Genomic DNA, 21104 nt, shown 5'->3' on the forward strand with positions numbered 1-21104 from the left:
TCTACATGAGCAGAAGCACAACAAGTGGCAATGGGGCTAAGGGTGCTAGATGTCTTGGCACTCATTAACTACGGCAATTAGCACCATTTAGATTGATATATTTCCAAGATGAAAACATGACTTGGACCAAACAAACAAAAAATGATGATGGCATTTGCGAAGGTGAAATGACATTGACCAGCAAGAAACAGAAAAGAAACAGCACTCACCTTGAAAAGACTTGGAATATTTGAAAAATTGATTACATGATAAGACAGTTTCAGCATAACTACAATTCCTCCAGGACTTATTAATGTTCGGTAGCATTAAAAAGTAAAATGAAAAGACACCAGGGCAGTCCGCTTTAATAGCTTGCTGGCTCGAACCCCAATACATAATGTTCTTGTAATAGTTTATGGGTGACTACAGTAAATTGGTAGTGAATGTTTTCCATTTTTTGGCTCTTCATATCAGATCCGCTCTTAGAGAACATTTTGTTCTGAGACTATTATGAAGGCAATTGATCTAGTTTAGAAGTTGCTTGACAATTTTAGTATAGTGTTAACTTTTCTCCCTCCAGATTGTGTGGTTTTTGTCCTTCGAGCTGAGGTCAAATTATAGTTAGTTTGGACTTAAGCAATTTACTCATTTATACTTCACCTACTCTGACTAAATATTCTGCAAGTACTGTCACAAAGAAAGGAAAATCTAGTTTTTTCCAATTCTTTTGTTACCTTTAAGATAGCAGTTTAAATCTGTCCTTCTTAACAGAGAAAACAATTTGAGATGGATTAATTTTGAACCTAAATAGCTTATTGATGAATCGTTAATGATCATATTCAGGGGTTGTATTTGAAATAAGAGAATTATGATATACCAAAAGAAATTACTGAATTTTAAACAAGATGAAGGTTGAGAATTGTCTGGGATTTAGTGAACCAAATTGTCTAGTATGGTATGCCCTGAGGGATTGAGGGCATGCCCTATCTGTTTTTTGTTTTTTCAAGCAGCAAATATTTGTGCTGTACATACAATAAAAACAAGCTGCAGACTTAATAGAAATTGAAGTGGGCTCAATGTTAACATTAGACCAATGAAAAATTAGACGACATCTGAGTACCTCATTCATTCTTTTAGTCTTCAGTGTGCCTAGGAACATTTGTTTCATATAAAAGTTATATGACTGTATATAGTAATGTATAGTAAAAGTAATGGACTGAGGGCAGAAAGGGAATTTGGAGAAATGTGAAATAAATCTGGATATATACTAAATGCAGGTGGAAGATATTTAAGGAACATTCATGGAGCAAAGCGCAGTCTCCTCCTACTAAGCTCTAAGCATCCAAAAGCGACAGGAAGAGTCAGTGTGGTTCTAGGTTATATAAAACTGAAAAGAAAATTCTGGTCAGACAGAGAGCTCTGAAGAGGCAGCAATGAGGCAGTAAAAGGAAAAACTGAGCAAATAAAAAAAAACGCAGAGAGGAGTTAGAAATAATTAGAGAAGAAATAGAATGCCTCAACAAAAATAGAACAACAAAAATTCAAAGGATGTCAATGCAGAGCAGCCCAGCTGACAGGAAAGGATTTTAAAATTGCATGTGCAAAAAGCAGACAACATGATTGGAAATGAAGTATTTGCTCTTTCCCGGAAGAGTTGAAGGGCAAGACATTTCTGTGCAACACAACTCTGCACTGGATTCGTTGCACTTTCTCAAATGTATTTTGAAGTAAAAAGCTGAAAACCAAATATCTTCAGCCACCTGAAATACCCAGGGTCTTATATAATACATTGCCTTTAGTGTTCTGTGGTGTATACAAAAAAGACAAATTATATCTTAAAATTGATATGTGTGTGAGCATGGTAATGCTACGTCTATGGATTACCAAAAATAATACCAATAGCAGTCAATCAACAAAGTCACTTTAGCCTCAGTATTTAAAAAACCCTTCAAAATATTTTGTTAAATCCCATGAAAGTGGTTTCAGTGACAAAGGTTTCTGATCTTTGCAAATGATAATGAATTCAGAGACATGTAAGGAGAAACGCCATAGTCAGGTCTAGACAGATTTAGATAAATTAGTGACCCAACTGGTTGATGGCAGCCACAGTCTTTAACTTTGAGTAAAGGAATCTTAGAAGCAGTTCAATGAAGAAATATTTTCTTTCTTTCCTTTTTCTTTTTAGAACTTTTAACTGTCTTTTTTGAGGGTGATAAAGAAAAGATGAAATCTAGAGACTTTATTGTACTGTACTCATTATATTCTCTCTTCTGTATTATACATACATCTATTTTGCCTCTTTACGTTTATTCATCTCCTTCTTTAAACAAACAGGTATTGTATATAAAATATATATACTCTTTCTATACATATATGTGTGTATATAATACACACACACACATACTCGCTTCCATTTATGCCCATATAGTAAATCCTTAAAATGTTTATTGAAATAATTGTTTTGGGTGGATTGATTTTACAACAAATAGTTTTATTACAAATAAAAGACTTTCTATTAAATGGAAGCTTCTTTTAATATTGGAATGAGGCAGAACATTATTGCTATAGTATAACTGTATGATTGTATATCCTATTGGCTGTAGAACTCAGCTGATTTAAAGTTTTACAGGCTGTTAGATGGAGTGTTTTCCAATATTTTATATATACAACATATATGTATACACACATGCACATACACAGAAGGTTTGTAAAAAAATACTACATTTGAGCAACATTAAAAATATTACTAAATAAATTTTCTGTGGAGTGAAGCTTTGTTTTCAGTGATGTTTTGTATTGTGAAAATTTCTTTAAAAATTTTTGTATGGTGAATGCACTTGAATCACTTTCCAAACATGAATCCCTGGGAAAATAAAAATATTTGCATGTGTTCTGCTATACAAACTGAAGAGGTGTGTACAAAGAATAATGCCATTATCTTTGTTGTTCTGTCATCAAGAAGTTCTACTTTTACAATTCAAACAATCTACTCTCCTACATACTCAATCACCATCGCTTAAAATAGGTCTATTCTAACAGTGGAAATAGTTATTTCTTGTTCAAACTAAATATTATGTGAAAATATTTCACATTTCCACAAATAATGCTGTTCTCATTAAAAAAAAACTGAGTAGAGGCATTTTGAAAGTGGCTGAACTTTCAGCTCAAAATAAATATGCACTTTACATACTAGTATAATGATTTTAGGAATTCATTGCATTTTGAAACTTTTTTCTGAATAATAGCGGCATTTTGACCTTTAAGGCACATTATTCAAAATATTTTGAATAAAAATTGAGACATTTGTCCCAAAGATTAGAATCTGTCCACATAATAATTCAAGTGATCTTCATTTTTAAAAACCTAATTTATGAAAATTTAAGATTTGCAAAAAGAGATAAATTAAGGAATGATGGTTTGCTACATAGAAGAATTATGGTTTGCAAAATATTTTAAAAGAACAATTTCTTTACAAAATTTGTTTTGCATTTATTTAACATATAAAAAGAATCAACTCCACATTCTAAAACATTTTTTTTAAACAAATGCAACTGTCTATTAAGTAATGGACTTTTTTTGCATCCAAATGAGTATTATTCTTTGCAAAGTAGTCACCTTGGGAGATATTTCTTCATTTAAGTAGTATAGTCATTGCTCTAAACATTGTAATGTGTTGGAATTGCCTCTGGAGCCAACAACATATCCTTTTGAATATTTTCATTGACAACTACCCTTTAATTTGATTTGATTTTTAGAAATAGTCAAGAGTAATTTAGAGCCATGTTTACTGAATAGAAACAAATTTATTGCCATAGTAAAACCTGGCCTATTCTGACTGGTAAGGATTCTCTAAATCCCTTACTTTCATTTCTTCATCTCCAAGTCTACAACCCATTCCAATTTGGTGCCCTTTGCCCTATCCACTCCATTCAAACTACCCTTTCTAAGGCTATGGCCTGTTTTGGGTATTCAAGAAGGGCATTTTTTTAACATTATGGAAATAGTGAAACCATTTATCTTGTGCGGCTTGTGCAGTCTCTAAAGGCAGTTTCAAAGCAGAGGAAACTTACAGTACTTTGAGAATGGTAGAGTCATCAGACAAAAGATATTACCTCCACTGTGACAAAGTGTACTTGGGCCTTTAATTTTTGATATCTGTTATGTATCTTCAGTTCAGTACAGTAAATATTTATTAAGCATGTATTATTATGCAAAACACTGTAAGAGGTGCTGACGCAAAATGCAAAGATGAGTCCAGCCCTGACTCATGGACAAATAGTGAATGAGGGGACTATCTTTCAATGACTCTACTGCAAGACAGATGTAAGTGTTCCCTTGGAGTTACAAAGCACTACATAAATACAGGAGCGGGAGGGATTCATTTTACCTGGGGCATGACAGTTAAATTGAACCTAGAAGGACATAGATTGAAACCTTGACAGGCAGGGATGGAAGAAAGGATGTTCTAGGAAGAGGAAATAACTTGTTCAGTTGTAGAGCAGAGTTTGTGTCTTTAAAAAAATGAACATTTTAATTTCTAATAAAATAAAACAGTAAAATCTGTACTATTTTCGACTTTACCACCTCTATAAGATTTGTCTAGATTTAATTCAGTTGAATCTTACAAACACTGTTTGTTTGTCTTTGCGTGTGCCCTGTATGTCTTTTCTTAGTGGTCATGTCTGTGTCTTTCTCTCGCTCCATGTCTCCTTCCTTTCCTCTTTATCTTTTTCTCACCTTCTCTATCTCTTGCATTCCTTTCTCATAGTCTTCTTTCCATCTTGATTGTTATAAGGAATTGAAATATACCTGTTAGACTTAGTAGTTTATGTTTCCTGTTCTTAATTTTAGAAATAGGTGAGTTTAACTTTTTTTTAATTAACAGACTTTATTTTTTAGAGCAGTTTTAGGTTTAAAAAAGACTGAGCAGAATATACAGAGTTCCTAGATACCCACTCACCCCTGCTACTCACAGTTTTCCCTATTATTAACTAGCCTCATGCATTGGCACGGTATATTTCTTACAATTGATGAACCAATATTGATACGTTGTTATTAACTAACGTACATAATTTACATTAGGGTTCACTTTTTGTCATACAGTTCTATGGGTTTTGACAAATGCATAATATCATGTGTCCAGCATTACAGTACCATACAGAATAGTTTTACTGACTTAAAAATTCTCTGAGCTCTATCTATTTATTCCTCTCCTCTACACTCCTCCCTCTCCTGTCTTCGAACCCCTGGCAGTCTTTTTACTATCTCTTTAGTTTTACCTTTTCCAGAATGTCATATTGGTGGAGTCATATGATATGTAGCCTTTTCAGATTGGTTTCTTCCATTTAGCAATATGCATTTAAGATTCCTCCGTATCTTTTTGTGGCTGATAGCTCATTTCTTTTTAGTGCTAAATAATATTCCATTCTGTGTGTGTACCACAGGTTGTTTACCCATTCCCCTATTAAAGGACAGTTACCTTGGTTGCTTCTAACCTTGGCAATTATAAATAAATCTACTATAAACATTCATGTGCAGCTTTTTCTATGGACATAAACTCAACTAATCTGGGTAAATACCAAGGAGCATGATTACTGGATCATATGGTAGCACTATATGTAGCTTTGTAACAAATTGGCAAACTGTATTGTAAAGTGGCCATACTATTTTAAATTCCAGTAATGAGTGAGAGTTCTTGTTGCTCCATATCCTCACTAGCATTTGGTGTTGTCAGTTGTTTTGGATTTTAGCCATTCTGATGGATGTGTAGTGGTATCTCATTGTTATTTTAATTAGTAGTTCCCTGATGGTATATGATGTTGAACATCTTTTCATGTGCTCATTTGCCATCTGTGTATTTTCTTTTTCTTTTTTTATTTTTTTAGGAAGATTAGCCCAGAGCTAACATCTGCCACCAATCCTCCTCTTTCTGCTGAGGAAGACTGGCCCTGAGCTCACATCTGTGCCCATCTTCCTCTACCTTCTTTGTGAGACGCCTGCCGCAGCATGGCTTGACAAGCGGTGCATAGGTCTGCACTGGGGATCCAAGTTTGTGAATCCTGGGCTGCCAAGCAGAACGTGCAAACTTAACCAGTGCACCATCAGGCTGGCCCCCATCTGTGTATTTTCTTTGGAGGTGTTTATTCAGATCTCTTGCACATTTTTTGAGTTGTTTTCCTTATTGTTGAGTTTTAAATGTCCTTTGTATTTGAATACCAGTCCTTTATCAGAAATGTGATTTGCAAATATCTTTTTCTACTCCATAACTTGTCTTTCACAGAATAGAAGTTTTTAACTTTAACAAAGTCCAATTTATTAGTCATTTCTTTCATGGATCATGCTTTTGGTGTTACATCTAAAAACTCATTGCCAAATTCAACATCACCTAGATTTTCTCCTATGTTATCTTCTACAAATTTTATAGTTTTGAATTTTACATTTAGGTCAATAATCCATTTTGAGATAATTTTTGTGAAAGGTATAATGTCAGTGTCTAGATTTATTTTTTTTTGCAAGTGAATGTCCAGTTGTTCCAGCACCATTTGTTGTAAAGGCTATCTTTGCTCCATTGTATTTCCTTTGCTTCTTTGTCAAAGATTAGTTGACTATATGTGGGTCTTTTTCTGTGCAGTTTTGTTCCATTATCTATTTGTCTATTATTTCACAAATACCATACTGTCTTGATTACTGTAGCTTTATAGTAAGTCTTGACATTGTGGGGTATCAGTGTCCAACTTTGTTCTTCTTCAATATAGAGTTGGCTCTTCTGGGTCTTTTGCCTCTGCATATAAACTTTAGAATCAGTTTTGTCAATATCTACAGAATAACTTGCTGGGATTTTGATTGAGATTGCACTGAATCAATAGATCAAGTTGGGAAGAACTGACGTCTTGACAGTATTGAGTCTTCCTATCCATGAACATGGACTATCTCTCCATTTACTTAGTTTTTTTATTTCTTTCACCAGGGTTTTCTAGTTTTCCTCATATAGATCTTGTACATATTTTGTTAGACTTATGACTAAGAATTTATTTAATATTTCGGTGCTAATGTAAATGGTGCTGTGCTTTTAGTTTCAAATTTCTGTAGTTAATTGGCATTATACAAGAAAACAATCGAATTTTGTAAGCTTTTAATGCCTTAATTTTACTTTCTCTAAAATAAAAATTCCTAAACTAGTATAAATACATTAAATTACTTATTGCTCCCATATGGCTCTCAATTGTTCTTTTTTATATGTCATTAGAAAACAAACAGCCTCCCAGAATAAATTCGTAATACTGCTATTGGTCATAACCTCATATTTTCATTCTTACAATAAGAATATTCATTCTCATATTCATTATTCTGGAATGTATATCAAATATGACACTGTGTTTCCAACCACATTATAAGTTTCATTTGTGCATTCCATTGGAAATGAAAGAGTAGTTCTGATTTTTTTTTAAGATTAGAGGGCTAGAATTTATTTTGTAATGCTTTATTTTTAATTTTTTTTTAAAAAAATATTCAGTTTAACAAACCTGGAAAGCACTGAGCAGTATGACATTTTTTTCAGAATCCTACTACACTGGTAATGTTTTGGAATATAGGTTCCTGTGGTTTTTTTGGTTTGTGAGAAATGAAACCAGATTAGATAGGACCATTCTAGATATTGTTTCTTCCTAGTAATGATCAAGGGTTGGGTACATATAAGATGAAAGTTTATGGTAGTTCACTTATAGTTAGACTTAAGTATGTCCCTGCTGGTACTGATAGAAGAACTCTGTTACCTTATTTCTTTTTGAAATCATTGTATTTATTGTTTCTGTTTCTTGACATCTCACTTCTTCTTTTTTCTTTTTGCCCTGGTGTATTTTTACTTATTTTTTTTATTGAGATAAAATTGGTTTAACATTATATAAATTTCAGGTGTACATGATTATATTTCAATTTCTGTGAAGACTACATCATGTTCACCACCCAATGACTAATTACCATCCAACACCATACACGTGTCCTTTTACTCATTTTGCCCTCCCACTTTTTCTTTATCCATTCATTCATTGATGGGCACTTGGTTGTTTCCAAGTCTTGGCTATTGTGAATAATACTGCAATGAGCATATGAGTGCAAATATCTTTTTGAATTAGTGTTTTCATGTTCTTTGGATAAATACTCAGCAGTGAAATAGCTGGATTGTACGGTAGTTCTATTTTTAACTTTTTGAGGAATCTCCATACTGTTTTCCATAAACTACACCAGTTTACATTCCCACCAGCAGTGTATGAGGGTTTCCTTTTCTCCAAATCCTCTCCAACACTAATTATTTCTTGTCTTTTTTAATAGTAGCCATTTTAAGGGGCATGAGGTGATATCTCATTGTAGTTTTGATTTGCATTTCCCTAAAATTAGTGATGTTGAACATCTTTTCATGTGCCTGTTAGCCATCTGTATATCTTCTTTGGTAAAATGTCTGTTCAGATCCTTTGCCCTTTTTTTTTTTTAAAGATTGTATTTTTTTTCCTTTTTCTCCCCAAATCCCCCAGTACATGGTTGTATATTCTTCATTGTGGGTCCTTCTAGTTGTGGCATGTGGGACGCCACCTCATCGTGGCTTGATGAGCAGTGTCATGTCCGCGCCCAGGATTTGAACCAACGAAACACTAGGCCGCCTGCAGCGGAGCGCGTGAACTTCACCACTCGGCCACAGGGCCAGCCCCTGCCCATTTTTTAATTGGTTTGTTTGTTCTTTTGTTGTTGAGTTGTGTGTTCTTTATATATTTTGCTTATTAACCCCTTACCAGACATATGATTTGCAAATATCTTTTCCCAATTGTTAAGTTGTCTTTTTGCTATGTTTATGATTTCCTTTACTGTGCAGAAGGTTTAGTTTTATGTAGTCCCATTTGTTTATTTTTTCTTTTGTTTCCCTTACCTGGGAAGACATGGTATTCAAAAATTATTTCTAAGGCTAATGTCAAAGAACATATTGCCTATGTTTTCTTCTAGGAGTTTTATGGGTTCAGGTCTTACTTTCAAGTCTTTTATCCACTTTGAGTTAATTTTTGTGTGTGGTGCAAGATAATGGTCTACTTTCATTCTTTTGCCTGTGGCTGTCCAGTTTCCCCAACACCATTTATTGAAGAGACTTTCCTTTCCCCGTTGTTCATTCTTGGCTTCTTTGTTGAAAACTAACGTCCATAGATGTGTGAGTTTATTTCTGGACTCTCGGTTCTGTTCCATTGACCTGTGTGTCTATTTTTGTGCAGGTACCATGCTGTTTTGATTACTATAGGTTTTTAGTATATTTTGAAAGCAGGGATTGTGATACGTCTGGCTTTGTTCTTTTTTCTCAAGATTGCTTTGGCTATTCGGAGTCTTTTGTTGTTCCATATAAATTTTAGGGTTCTTTGTTCTATTTCTGTGAAAAATGTCACAGCAACTTTGATAGGGATTGCACTGAATCTATAAATTGCTTTAGGAAGTATGGACATTGTGACTATGTTAATTCTTCCAATCCATGAGCATCGAATATCTTTCCATTTCTTTGTATCTTCTTTGATTTCTTTCAACAACGTTTTAGCTTTCAGTGTACAAGTGTTTCATCTCTTTGGTTAACTTTATTCCTAGGTATTTTATGCTTTTTGTTGTGATTGTAAATGGGATTTTTAAAAAATTTCTCTTTCTGCTATTTCATTGTTAGTGTATAGAAACACAACTGATTTCTGTGTGTTGATTCTTTACCCTGCAATTGTACTATATTTGTTTATTATTTCTAATAGTTTTTTGGTGAATTCTTTGGGTTTTCTATATATAAAATGGTGTCATCTACAAATAGTGACAGTTTTACTTCTTCCTTTCTAATTTGTATCCCTATTATTTCTTTTTCTTGTCTTATTTCTCTGGCTAGGACTTCCAATAGTATGTTAAATGAGAGGCATAAGTAGGCTTCCTTGTCTTGTTCCTGTTCTTAGAGGGATAGCTTTCAATTTTTCACTGTTGAGTGTGATGTTAGCTGTGGCTTTTTATATATGGCCTTTATTATGTTAATTTCCTTCTGCACCTATTTTATTCAATTTTTATCATAAATTGATGCTGTATCTTGTCAAATGCTTTCTCTGTGTCTATTTAGATGATCATGTGCTTTTTATTCTTCATTTTGTTAATGTGATGTATCATGTTGATTGATTTGTGGATGTTGAATCATCCTTGCATCACTGGAATAAATCCCACTTGATCGTGGTATATGATCCTTTTAATGTATTGTTGTATTTAGTTTGCAAATATTTTCTTGAGGACTTTTGCATCTATGTTCATCAGTGATAGTGGCCTGTCATTCTCTTTTTTTGTGTTGTTCTTGTTTGGTTTTGATATCAGGATAATGTTCATTTTATAGAATGTGTTAGAAAGTGTCTTATAATCCTTTATTTCTGTGGTGCCCATTGTAATTTCTCTTTCATTTCTGATTTTGTTTGAGGCTTATCCCTTTTTTTCTAGTGAGTCTAGCTACAATTTTTCAATTTTGTTTCTTTTCAAAGAACCAGCACTTAGTTTCATTGATCTTTTCTATTGTTTTTTAGACTGTTTTTCATTTATTTCCATTCTGATTTTTATTTCCTTCCTTTAATTAATTTTAGGCTTTGTTTGTTCTTTTTCTAGCTCCTTTAGGTGTATTTTGAGATGGTTTATTTGAGATTTTTCTTATTTCTTGAGGTAGGCCTGTATTGCTATAAACTTCCCACTTAGTACTGCTTTTGCTGTATCCTATAACTTTTGGTATGTCATATTTTCATTTTAATTTATTTCCAGGTATGTTTTTATTTATCCTTTGATTTCTTTGTTGATCCAACATTTGTTCAGTAGCAGTTTAATCTTCACATATTTGTGGCTTTTCCAGTTTTCTTCTTGTTGTTGAGTTGTAGTTTTATACTATTGTAGTCAGAAAAGATGCTAGATATTATTTCAATCTTCTTAAATTTATGGAAACTTGTTTTGTGGCCTAATATGTGATCTATCCTGGAGAATGTTCCATGTGCATTCAAAAAGAATGTGTAGTCTTCATTTTTTGGATGCAATGTTCTATGCATTTCTACAAGTCCATCTGATCTAATGTTTCATTTAAGGCCAATGTTTCCTTATTGATCTTCTGTCTGGATGATCTATCCATTTATGTAAGTGGAGTGTCTAGTCCCCTAGTATTATTGTGTTACTGTCTATTTCTCCTTTTGTGTCTGTTAATATTTTCTTTATGTATTTTAGTGCTCCTATGTTGGGCGCTTTGATAGTTACAAATGTTATATACTCTTGTTGGATTATTCCCTTTATCATTATGTAATGCCCTACTTTCTCTTATTACAGTTTTTATTTTAAAGTCTATTTTGTCAGATGTAAGTTTGCTACCCCAGCCTTCTTTCCATTTCCATTTCCATGGAGTATCTTTTTCCATCCCTTCACTTTCAATTTGTGAATGTCTTTAGGTCTCAAGTATGTCTCTTATATGCAGCATATATATGGGTCTTGGTTTTTATCCATTCATTCCCCCTTTGTCTTTTGATTGGAGCATTTAGTCCATTTACATTTAAAACAACTATTGATGAGTATGTGCTTATCACCATTCTGTTACTTTTTTCCTGTATGTTTTTGTAGTTCTTCTCTGTTCCTTTGTTCTTCTCTTACTCTCTTCCCTTGTAATTTGATGACTTTTTTTAGTTTTGTTTGAGTTCCTTTCTCTTTATTTTTTGTGTATTTATTATAGGTTTTTGGTTTGTGATTACCATGAGGTTCATATATAATAACCTATGCAAATATCAATCTATATTAAGTTGATGTTCTCTTAAGTTTGACTTCTTACTAGAAGCCCTACACTTTTTACTCCCTGCTTCAGGTTTTATGTTTTTGATATTATATTTTACCTCTTTTATTTTTGTGTGTCCCTTAATCTTTTATCATAATTACAGTGCTTTTGTCTTTTGACCTTCATACTAGCTTTATAGGTGGTTAATCCACTACATTTACTGTCCTTTACCAGTGATATTTTTTCTTTAATAATTTTCTTATTCCTATTTGTGGCCTTTACTTTTCCATTTTAAGGCTCTTTAGCATTTCTTGTAAGGCCAGTTTAGTGGTGATGAACTCCTTTAGTCTTTGCTTGTCTGGAAAACTCTTTATCTCTCCTTCCATTCTGAATGATAACCTTCCTGTGTAGAGTATTCTTGGCTATAGCGTTTTTCCTTTCAGCACTTTGAATATATCATGGCACTCCTTTCTAGCCTGTAAAGTTTCTGCTGAGACGTCAGCTGATGGCCTTATGGAGCTTCCTTTTCACGTAACTTTTTCCTTTTCTCTTGCATCTTTTTGAATTCTCTATTTATCTTTAATTCTTGACATTTTCATTATGACATTTCTTAGTGTGGGCCTCTTTAGGTTCATCTTGTTTGGTACTCTCTGTGGTTCTTGTACCTGGATATCTGTTTCTTCAATTAACTTCTCTGCCCCTTTGCCTCTCTCTCTCCTTTTGGAACACCTATAATGAAGATGTTAGTATACTTGATGTTGTCACAGAGGTCCGTTAGACTGTCCTTGTTGGTTTTAACTCTTTTTTCAATTTAGCTTGGATGATTTCCTTTACTCTTTCATCCTGATCACTGGTCCATTCTTCTGTGTCATCTACTCTGCTGCTGGTTTCCTCTAGTGAATTTTTCATTTCCATTATTGCATTATTCAGTTCTGATAGGCTCTTTTTTGTATTTTCCCATTCTTTGTTGAAGTTCTCACTGTGTTTATCTATTCTTCTCCTCAGATTGGTGAACATCCTTATGACTATTAGTTTGTACTTTTTATCAGGTCGGTTGTTTTTCTCTGTTTCACTTAGTTCTTTTTCTGAAGATTTGTCCTTTTCTCTTATTTGGAACATATTCCTTTGTCTCCTCATTTTGCCTACTTCTCTGTGCTTGTATCTATGTATTAGGTATATCAGCTACATCTTCTGATCTTGGATATGTGCCTTATGTAAGAGATGCCTTATGGGACACAGCAATGTGTTCTCCTCTTGTCACCCATGCCAAGTGCTCCAGGAGTGCCCCTGTATGGGCTACGTGTGTCAGGATGCTATTGCTGCAGGTGCACAAGTAGGCTAGGCTGGCCCTTGGGCCAGCTGATTGTAAAGCTAAGCCACATGTGACTGCTACAGTCACTTTATTGGCGAGTGTAAACCCCAACATGGCTGACTGTGAGATCTAATAGCACACAATTACTGCTGTTTTGCTGTTAAGCAAGTCAGGCCCCAATTGTGGCTGGTTGCTAGGCTCAGGGGCTTACAATTGCTACAGGCCTCTGTTGTGGCTTCTTGTGGAGCATGGCTGTTATCAGCTCTCTTTTGGGTGGGGTAGGCCTCTGGCCAGATCTGGCTATGTTGCCCTGCAGTACACAGTTGCCTCATGAGTGCAGATGAGTGAAGCCAGCCCTAGGCATGGCAGTGCACAAGACTTTCAGGTTTTGGAAGGTGGGACAGATTCCCTGTGTGGCTGTTTGTGATGGCCAGTGGCATAAGTCTACTCTGGGACCACATGCCCCATGGATGCAGACCCACTTGCCCTGCTGCTGAGGTCACACAGGCCCTCCAACATAGGGTTCTCCACGGGCTTCCTGGTGGGCAAAACCATCCCTGTGGTGGGCTGCCGGCTGCCTGCTGCCGGGCTGCACTCAATTGCCTCAGGTGCTCTAGTCAGTCAGCCAGACCCTTGCATTAATAGGCTACAGAAAGGAATCCAATGGTGCCTGCCCACGTCTGTGTCAGCAAGACTAAACTAGGTCACAATAATAACTCCCACCAGTGTCTCAGTCCCTGGGGGGTTGTGCCTAGCTGCCTCTTGCCTCTCTGAGGTGCACTCTGACTTAGTAAGTGGGTCTCTTTTACCAATAGACTGTGTACTTTTCTATCTGATGTTTTTGTGCTGTTTTCCAGATGAGGTGAATGTGTGTGTGGGCCCTTTGAGAGTAGGTTTTTCTTTCTCTGAGGTTCTATAGTTTTCCTAGACATATTCCCCATTGGTTTTGTTTCTTTCTTTTTTCATTTATTTGTAATATTCTTTTTTATTTTTTTATTTTTATTTTTTCAATTATTTTATTGTGTTCATATTGGTTTATAACATTGTGTAATTTAAGGTGTACGTTATTATGTATTAGTTTCTGTATAGACTGCATCATGCTCACCACATTTTTATCTGTCGCCATACATATGTGCTCCTTTACTCCTTTCCCATACCTTCCCCTCCCTCTTCTCCTCTGGTAACCACTAATCTGTTCTCTTTATCTGTCTGTTTGTTTATCTTCCACATATGAGTGAAATCATATGCTGTTTGTCTTTCTCTGTCTGTCTTATTTCACTTAACATAATACCCTCAAGGTCCATCCCTGTTGTTGCAAATGGGATGATTTTGCCTTTTTTCTGACTGAGTAGTATTCCATTGTGTGTACATATATATATATATATATATATATATATACCACATTTTCTTTATCCATTCATATGTTGATGGGCACTTGGGTTGTTTCCACATCTTGGCTATTGTGGATAATGCTGCAATGAACACAGGGGAGCATAAATGTCTTTGAATTGTTGATTGCATGTTCTTTGGATAAGTATACAGTAGTGGGATAGCTGGATCATATGGTAGTTCTATTTTTAATTTTTAAAGGAGTCTCCATACTGTTTTCCATAGTGGCTGTACCAGTTTGCATTCCCACTAGCAGTGTGCAAGTGGTCTCTTTTGTCCACATCTTCTCCAACATTTGTTATTTTTTGTCCAGGTAATTATAGCCATTCTGACAGATGTAAAGTGATATCTCATTGTAGTTTTGATTTTAATTTCCCTAATAATTAGTGATGTTGAACATATTTTCATGTACCTTTTGGCCATCTGTCTATCTTCTCTGGAAAAATCTGTTCATATCCTCTCCCCATTTTTTGATTAGGTTGTTTGTTCTTTTGTTGTTGAGTTGTATGAGTTCTTTATATATTTTGGATATTAACCCCTTGTCAGATATATGATTTGCAAATATTTTGTCCCCATTGGTTTTCAAAGTCAGTAAGGTCACATATTATGAGATCTCATCTCTGTTGTGCTGAATCTAAGGGCTGGGATACCTAACATGGGGCTCAGCTCCTCAACTCCTCCAGGAAAAGCCCTGTGCTTTTGAGATCACTACCAATGATGAAGCACTGCCACTAGGGTGTGGGGTTTTTTCCTCAGCAGGACTGTATTTCTGCCTCTTCCAACCCTGCCAGTGTTGTCCCTTGTTGTGGAGGTTATTTTTATCCAATTTCCAGATCTTTATCAGAGGAAATTCTTCCACAGGTAATTATAGATTTTTTGTGTCCATAGGAGGAGGCAAGTTCAGGACTCTCCTATGCCGCCATCTTCCAAAACCTTATTCTTCTGATTATACTATCCATATTATTAATTCTAATAGATAGTTTTTTGAAAAATTAAGATATAATTCACATACCATAAGACTTCACCCATTTAAAGTGTACAACTTGGTGGCTTGTAGTTTGTTCAGAAGGTTGTGCAGACATCGCCACAATCTAATTCTAGAACATTTCATCATTCCAAAGATTCTACAGTGTCATCCAAGCAGTCATTCTTGGAGATTTAGACTGTAATATTCCATTAATTTTATAACTACCTGATCGTCTATCTACACAATACTCTATCAAGAATATGTTGATACTGGAGACTTCTCTCTTGGTCTTCCCTTTCTCAAACCAACCCTCCTTGGTTTCTTCAACTGCCCCCACTATTTCAAGACTTCTCACCATTTACATGTTTTTCTCTATAGGCTTTTTGATAAGGCAATGTCTTTATCAAAGTGGATTATCCAGAGTAAGACACAGGCTGTGGTCTGACCAGTGCACCTGGGATCATTGCTATCTTTTAAAATTCATTACTGTAGTTGATATTATTGATCATAAGGCCTTGATTGATACGTAGAATTTCTGAAATCTATAAACATTCCCAATACTTCCACAACATCTGTAGTTTCTTGCCTCTAATGAGTAAGAATAAAGTTTTTAAAAATATTGTGGCTGGGAGAGAGCAAAGGGAAAATGAATGTGGGAATTGGGGGACACAACTAACACAAACTTAATGTACACCCAACAAAACTGTAAAATATCAGTTGATTCACTGTAGTTGCACTTCTGAATTTGCTAGTATCGTAAAAAAGAGATTAAGACTAAGATTGGGAATATGTATATCTCTTGCAATGGGCCAGGCATTTGAGGGGTTTGTGACAGCACTAAATGAATAAATGTTATGGTCTGTCATACTGTGACATTATCTTCAATAAGTAAAATGAGCAAATAATTATATTCTGAAGGAAGAGGGTATAAAAATGCTTATAACCATTTCTACTGAGAGTTTTTTCCCAAGTTGCTAAATAAAAGCAACATTTGTGGCTTCAGGTGGAGCTTAGGAAATAGAAGTCTTTGCACTGAAATTTTTTTCTTTAAATGTTAGGCTACTCCCAGTGGATAGTTTAATGATTCTAAATGGAAACTGTGGAAAAGCAGGTCTAACAGTAACCAGATGTCTTGGGATTTACAATGGTATGCTAAAAGTAGCAGCCTATATAAAGCTTTTAAAAACTTAGAACGCTTGCCATTTCTTATTTTCTTTTATGAACTATTTGAGAAATATAATAAGGCACAGAATTAATATAAATACCAAATACCCATCACTCATTTAAAAAATGTTAGCATTTACCATATTTGCTTAAGATAATTTTTGCAGAAATTAATCAACAATTAAATAGTTGAAATTTCCTCCTGTTTACATTTCCGTATCTTTTTTCCTGGACATAACCATTCTCCTGAAGTTAGTGTATATGATTTCAGTCTATATTTTTACTACCTTTATAGTTTTATTTTGTCTGTGTTTGTGTGTGTGTATGTGTACGTGTTCATGAACGTTTGGTGTAGTTTTGTATATTCGATATGTACATATGTGTTCTTACATATGATATATGTAAAAACTTTACATAGATCCTATCTCACCGTAATGCCATGGTTTTCAATGTAGGTACCAACGTCCTCCCACAGTGCAACAGTGAGCTCACAGATGTGCTGTGGGGTATTTTAATTTTTCAAGAGAAACATGACAATATTCGACATCTGTCAGACACCAGGTCAGCTGCTAGCTCAAGGTAGTTCACAGTTTCAACATTTGGTTTTAATACATTCTTCTTGATCGTGTCATGTCTTTGAGAAGTTTGTTTTTTGGCAGTTGCTCTCATAGAAAGCAGGTATTGTGTGAAAATCAATATGGAACAAGAACTAAGGGTGTCAGTGTCCAATCTGATTTCAAGGCTTGAAAAGTTGTGCAGTGTTCAATAGGCACACACATCCTAATAGTAAATAATTTAAAGATGGTTATAAAAGAATGAAATTAAAACAATATTTTCCTTTCAATTTATGTTTATTATTTTTTTATGTGACCGCTAAGTCACTGGGAAATAAATACTTATTGAGTTATTTAGAACTAAACTACTCAATAAATGGATCTATTAGGTATTTTTTAAGGCTAAGTTTCCTGTGAAAACATTACCAAAACACTAAGGGCTCTGTAAAAAAAATAATAATAACGACACTGAAGGCTATTGTGAACTGAGAAATTTGGGGTCATTCCGCAACCTATTTTGGCTTCCCTTGACCTTATGTTTGTGCAGAATTTTCTATATTAGTATACCTAGACCAAGGCATTTTAGCTCCTGTGGACAGTGCTGTGTACTATTCCAGCGACTGAGCCACAACTTGTCCATTTCCTACTAATGTACATGTAAGTGTTTCTTTTTTTCCCTTTCTCTTCACTCCTCTCACCCTCACTTTTCTTTATCCTCTTTCTTCCTCCCTCCCTCTCTCCTTTCCTTCTTTCTTTCTTTTCAATTTTTCTAATTACAGTCAGTGTTGCAGTAAACATCTTTCTAAGTATCTGCTTGTGTACAGGTCAGAGAATTTCTGTATTTGAATTGCTGGGTTTACGGAATACACATTTTTAACTTCACAAGGTAATGGAAAATTGCTTTCCAAATGTTTCTGAGTTCCTCTTTCTCCATACCTTCTCCAACTGTAGATATTGACAGACTTTTAAATTTTTGATAAAAAGATAGGAGTAAAAGTGTATCTATTTGCTACTTTAATTTTGTTTCTTTAAGTAAAGTTGAGCTTCTCTTCATATTCTTATTGGCTAATCAGGTTTTATTTTCTTTGATTTTTTCATTTATATTCTCTCATCAGTTTTTAAAATTATAATGCTTATGTTTTTCTTACTGATTTGTTGTAGCTTGTATATTCTGAATAGAAAGACTTCACTGATTATGTATGTTGCAAATATCTTCTCTTAGTCTAGTGCATGTCTTTTATCATGTTTGTAGTGTTTGGTTTTTTTTGTTTGTTTATATTCAGAGAACAATGGTTTTTCTAATTTAATCTCTGAAAATGATATGTTTCACTTAATATATTTTCTGACGTTGAATGATTCTTACATTCCTCGTATAAATTCTTTATAATTATGATGTATTTATGTATATACATACACATATGCACATGCACATTGCTTTATTTGGTTTGCTCTTATTTTATTTAGAACTTTTTCATCCAAGTTCTTAAATGAGATTAGCAATACTTTTCCTTTCTCATGCTCTCAACTTTTAGTATCAATTTCACTATCAATTATTGATCCTAAAGTTATTCAGCTTTTCTATTTCTTATTGTACTGATTTTGGCATGTTACACTCTTCTAGGAAATTGCCATTTCATTTGAGTTTGTAAATTGATTGCCGTTTAGTTGTTCAATATATTCTCTTATATTTTCATCATTTCTCTACCTTTAGAGATACGTTCTTCATTCCGAAAGTTTCTAATTAGTGCCTCTTTTTCTTGCCTAAATTTAATGATTAATAATATTTTGATTAGTGCAAGTTTTATTATTAAGTTGAATTTTGGCAGTTTCATATGGTTAACCTAATGTTTTATTTGTCTTTTTAAAGAACCAGTTTTGGCTCTCGTATATCATTCTATGTCATTAATTTTTGTCCTGATCTTTATTATTTATTCCCTTCTCCTTTTATTTTGCTTTATTCTGCTATTATGTTTTAACTTGCTAAGTTAGATCCTTAACTAGTTAATTTTATAACTTTTTAACATTTAGAGTATGCATTTTAAGGCCATAAATTTTCCACTAAGTACCACTTTAGCTACATCCCACAGGTTTTGATATGTAGTGTCTTTATAGTTGTTCAGTTTTCAATACTTAATATCTCTATTAAAATTTTTTTTGACTCATGGAGTATTTATAAACATGTTTTTTTAGTTTTCCAATATATAGGGATTTTTAATCTGTCTTTTTGTCTTAATTTCTGATATTATTGCATTATGGTCAGATAACATGGTTTCTATGATATAAATTCTTTGGTGTTTGTTGAGGCTTCTTTTATGGATCAATAACTATTGAATTTTATAAATACTACACACTAGTTGAGAAAGAACATTCAGTCCTCCAGGGAAAAATTTTCTACACATCACTTAGTTCAAAATGATCAATTATCTCTTTTAAATCTTATGTATCTTTACTAATTCTTTCCCTTACTTCTTGAAGTATCTTCTGCCTCATGATTCACTCCTTTACTTTGTTCAGAGTTCTGCTGGAATTTCACCTTCTTAGAAAGCCTTTCTGTCAACCCTCCATCTGAAATATCTGCTTCTCCATATCACTCTCTTTTCCCTTATCCTGCTTTTGTCCTTATGGCATTTATTATACTGGAAATTAGGTTTTCTGTTTAGGTGTCCATTGTCTCCCTTACTGGAATATAAAGTTGCTGAAGACAGGAACTATGTTTTATTCACTATTGTGTCTTTTGGGTCTAAAATAGTACTCGCCTAAAACAGACATTTAATGTATAGTTGTTGAATGAATGCATAAAAGAATAGCAGTTTCTGATATTATGGCGAGCTCATTTTTAGTTGAAAGATGTTGTTTTCTATGAGAATTCTGTAGTACCTTATGAAGTGAATTAGTATTTCCTTCTATCTTATGACCCAATATCTGTGCCTATAAGAACCTAAAAAAGTCCTGATTTTTTTGTGTGTTAATTTTTAAACTTGAATTTTCTGTCCCCAAAATATAGTATAAATGCTGATTCCTGAGGTGCCCATGTAACATACCTGGGTTTCGTATTTCTTTCATGTGACTTTCTACTACCCAGAACCCTAAGAAGAATTCAATTTCTTCCATGCTAATCTGTAGATTTTATCTACTTCTAATCTTATGGATGGGGCTTCTGTTAATAAGGATGTCTCAGTTGCTGCTCCACCCCTCTCATTGGCTTTAAGTCTTGTCTGTCGTCCATACACTGGTGGTAACACTCTGTATAGCACCCCTATACCTGGGTATATTTGAGTGTGATACCCTAGGGTCCAACAGGGCTTCAGCCCTTCTCTCGGCCCTAGCTTTCAGTTCTCTTTTCTTTTCTGACATCAGAGATTGCCCTTTCTATCTTTCATTCTAACTTGGCTCAGTTTTTAATTATCAAAATTATCCTAAATATCTGTGTATTTGAAGTGAAAGAGAGATACAAGCACATCAATGGAATCTGCCATATTTACTGCAATTACTAGCATTTTGAACAGCCTGTCTTTACTTCTGGTAGAGCCATTAGGATCTTTACGTGAATCTTTATTAAGGTTGTTTATAGCATTGTAATCCCCTTAAGGAAGATGCACAGTAACTATATTAATGTATCTGGCAATTGATTTGGATCATGTTGCCCTAATTTTTCAGTGGTTAACATACTTCTGTGCTGTTGTATCAATAATCACATGTGATTTTTTCAAAGAAAATATCCTTTAAGTTAACAGTTAACATCATGCAGTGTGCATTTCTTTGTGTGTGTGTGTATGTGTGTGTGTAGTGAGAGGGAGGGAGAGGGAAATAGAGAGGTTAAAGAGTTTAGGTGGAAAGTGAGACTATTATGAAGAACAAGATAGTTTGGGAGAAGATGAGGAGTGAGCAAGAATGCATTGATGACAGCTTGTACCTAAACAAGAGAAATCTTCGGCAAGGTTGGTTTAATTCTTTTCAGTGAGG

General features: G+C 34.3%; 1 protein-coding gene and 1 long non-coding RNA gene across 39 annotated transcripts in view; one reads left to right on the forward strand and one right to left on the reverse strand.

The window, feature by feature from the left end:
- Positions 1 to 21104, forward strand: part of ZBTB20 (zinc finger and BTB domain containing 20) — a 746634-nt gene that overhangs the window by 128460 nt on the left and 597070 nt on the right. For 11 of the 38 annotated variants that reach the window (XM_070243796.1, XM_070243801.1, XM_070243786.1 and 8 more), the window contains exon 2: positions 5865 to 6008. The exons of 16 other annotated variants lie outside the window; for them this stretch is intronic. The gene's annotated coding sequence lies outside the window, so the exon portion shown is untranslated. Of the gene's footprint in view, positions 1 to 5864; positions 6116 to 21104 lie in introns of all 38 variants that reach the window. 11 more of the 38 variants (XM_070243771.1, XM_070243797.1, XM_070243776.1 and 8 more) reach the window with 1 other exon arrangement.
- Positions 1 to 21104, reverse strand: part of LOC138919254 (uncharacterized) — a 131698-nt gene that overhangs the window by 41801 nt on the left and 68793 nt on the right. The window lies entirely within an intron of this gene.

This window comes from Equus caballus, chromosome 19, assembly GCF_041296265.1.
Source record: "Equus caballus isolate H_3958 breed thoroughbred chromosome 19, TB-T2T, whole genome shotgun sequence".
Taxonomy (NCBI): domain Eukaryota; kingdom Metazoa; phylum Chordata; class Mammalia; order Perissodactyla; family Equidae; genus Equus; species Equus caballus.